This window comes from Odocoileus virginianus, chromosome 24 (assembly GCF_023699985.2).
Source record: "Odocoileus virginianus isolate 20LAN1187 ecotype Illinois chromosome 24, Ovbor_1.2, whole genome shotgun sequence".
Lineage (NCBI taxonomy): Eukaryota > Metazoa > Chordata > Mammalia > Artiodactyla > Cervidae > Odocoileus > Odocoileus virginianus.
In genome coordinates this window covers 13,162,242-13,165,678 of record NC_069697.1, presented here as the reverse complement: position 1 = coordinate 13,165,678, position 3,437 = coordinate 13,162,242, and the positions used below count along the sequence as shown (strand labels likewise).

General features: G+C 35.1%; 1 pseudogene; it reads right to left on the bottom strand.

Annotated features, from left to right (window-relative positions):
* Positions 1 to 1,724: 1,724 nt before the first annotated feature.
* Positions 1,725 to 1,823, bottom strand: LOC139030953 (U6 spliceosomal RNA; annotated as a pseudogene).
* Between the last annotated feature and the right edge of the window lie 1,614 nt (positions 1,824 to 3,437).

The following is a 3,437-nucleotide window of genomic DNA, read 5'->3' as shown; positions in this document are numbered from 1 at the left end:
GTGATAATCTAGTTGTTCTTAATAAAGAACTCCCTTAGATATTAAAAAATTTTTTTCTTTTATTTTCTGTGTATTAATTTTATATTTTAACTATATTAATTTCTTCCTCTAATTTTTTGGGTTTGTTTTATATTTCTTTCTCAAATGTTCTGTAAGCTTAGAAAGAAGTTCCTGTCTTCCTTCCTCCTTTTCTCCACTCAATTATTTATTATCAAATTCATTAAGGATGTACATTTACTTTTAAGATCAGTTTTTTAGAGTCTTCAACATTTAAAATACAGTTTTTGGGTATAAGGATTATATAGGCATAAATTTCATAATTTCAAAACTTATATTAGGTTTCCACAAAGCAATGTAACAACAGTATAATTGTCTAAACCTCTTCATTTGTAACAACCTAGCATCAACTTAAAATAAGATACTTTGAAACCAAGGAGTAATAGATAAATCACTAATAAGCAAGTGCAAACAGAAAGATACTAACACTAGTTGACTGAATTTAAGTATAATAATAATAAAGAGGATACATAAAATATGATGTGTTTTATATATTTATACTTGTTTGCTGCCTATGTCTCTTGCCCGAAACCACCATATTTGTTTAGTCATCTCCACATGCATCTTTATATACAGTCGTGCATGGTCATGCTCCACAGGCTACCACTTCAACCTTGTTGTACCATTGTGGTGTCTATAGTCACCTTGCTTACCCTTGGCCTCTGCCATTGAGATAAATCATCCTCACTGTTGCTAGGGATTTCGGTCCTATAACAGCATCTTCTAACAATAACTCTAGTTTAAAGAAGAGGAGACATGGCTGAACATTTTATCAGGGCTGTTGCCCACTCACAATGTGTTCCTTTTTATCTTCAAATGACAAATTACAGACCTCCTGATGAGAGACAGTCAGTGTAGTTTATTGTCCTTTGTAACAGATTCATTCTACAATTCCCACATCATGCACGGCTGTTTTTCTCTGCAATCTGCCACGGCAGTTCTAGCACCTTCTATACTTTGTATGGGCTATTTATTTCAAAGTGCTGAAGACACATCTCAGAAACATAATCAAATTGGTTATAGGGGCCTAAGTCAAGATTTAAATTTGTGTCATGAGTTTCCTCATGGACAAACTCTTTCTTTTTCACTTTTACATTCTGCCCCCTTGATTCAGCTCGCACAGGGTCTACTCCCAGCCGTAACCTCCCAGTCCCTGTTGCTAAACGCTAGGCACTTATGGCAGCTCCTCTGTTATGCAACCTTTCCTCTCTTAGCAGGCCTAGCACTTCTCCAGTTGGTTAGCTTATAATTGATTTGTTAGGCACGTGAGGGTTATAGGAGCCCGTGGTGAAGAAGACATTGACTGGGAAAGGCCCTGCTTTATCTGAGAGTTATGTATAGCTCTGAAGCATGGGGCTATATTTAATCCTTTAGCAAGAGGATAAAATATAGAGCTACTTTTCTAAATTGAGAAATCTCAGGGGGACTTGGGCCCTCCTGGTATTCTGTTTCCTAGACCTAATGTTCCCATTTCAAGCCTCAGGATCCTTGCATAAATGTGATCCAGGCTTCATGAAAGATTTGCAAAGATGAGCATTCAACCTTCTTCTATGTTTATCTATACTTGAAATAAACTTCTGTTCCATTCTCTTAACATGATCTGTCTGCCCATTAGAAACAATAACTGTTTATCAAATGTTAAGGAAGCCCCCAGCTCACATTTTTATTTGAATATGGAGTGCTTTATGAATTTGCATGTTATCCTTGTGCAGGGGCCATGATATTTTTCTTTTTCCAATTTTTTTGCATGTATGGCCAAAGCAAGCACTGACTCTCTTAAATTTTTATTTGAATTGTTGGAATTGATGTTTGATTATCCCAAGTCTGTCATTTTTTTCTTTTCCAAGTACCAATGTTGCTTACCAACAGCTATCTAATTTCTCAATTATTATCATTACTATAATAGCCATATTTCTAAAATATCTCTAGCCAAAGACCAGAGACATTTTATTTATCAGATATCAAATACCAGTGCATCCCTTTCCAACTGCAGATAAACCCAATTCACTAGAGGTGAAAGTGTTAAAAACTATAGTTTTACAACAGACCGGGGACTGTCGATTTTCCACCTACCACCTGAAATGGAGTCTTCATTTCAGCCGTTCACCATATTTTCAACATCAGCATCCCATTCTACAGTCCGCTGCCTAGGGATCACTTCTTATATCCTAGAAGCAGAGATTGAGACAAAGATTCAGATGTGCATGGTGTATTGAGTGAGGGCTCTGTAGGAAAATCCTGTAAGAGAATGAAGGAAGTTAAGTAGTCTAGGGAAAAATCTGAGCAAGGATGCGAACTAGTTTTGGTGTGGACACACAGGGAATGAGGGATATTCCTTAATAGTGAATTACCCCAGCAAGAGTTGCATCACCTTGAGGCTAAGGAACAGAATGTCTATGATTCTATTAGTCAGTAAATGGAGACAAGGTGGTGTAACTGCCCAACTGTTCCCAGGAAAGTTGGCTCCCTTCAGCCAAGGGCAGTCCTTCTGAGAAGGTCACAATTATAAGCCATTCGTTTCAGCACTGACAGTAGACAAACTGGTAAAAAGGATCTGGGTAAGGCACCAAGAAATTTTACCACCTACCTGCAATGTAGTTGAGAAGCACTAGTGTAGTAAACACTGGAATAATTCAAACTTAGAACTTTCATAAAGAAAGTTTATTAATGACATTTTGAACATTTAATTGTAGATCTTAGCTACTTTATTACTTATAATGATGATTTCTGACTTCATCATTTATTGGAGAGTGATTATATGTTATGAATTTACTTATGTACACAGAGCAAAAAAAAAAAGTGAGGAATAATGCTGCTCTCATGAACTTTATAAATCCTCAACATTTCAAGAAATCATGAAAAAAACTCCAATAGAGGTATTATAATAATTACTTTTATAATTATAATAATTACTATTAACACAGACATCAATGTGATGTCAAAATTTTTGATAAACATTTCAAACACTAAGGAGCGAAAAACTTGAAATATTTTTTGCTGTGTCTTTTTAATCAGTATAATTATAAAACTATATCTTCTTTTTAAAGAGTAAGTTTGAGTTCTTTAATGTAATCTATCATTACAGAGCTATTATATAAAAAGGGAATGGTGAGACTAGATATTTTGTTATAATCGGGCTATGCCTTTGGAAAATAATTGCAATTTCTGCAGTTTTAGTTTAAACAAATAAGAATCACATCGCCATTACATTATGTCTCTTTCCTTATTACAGCAGTTAGTGTTGATCTTTTAGCTAAGCTCACTCAGCAGTGGCTTGCCACAGATATTGAGTGTTAGAGAGCAACTCTTCTATTTAAATCTTCTTTACATAAAAGATAGGCTAACAAGACTTCAGTTAGGAATTTATTTTTGATTAAGAG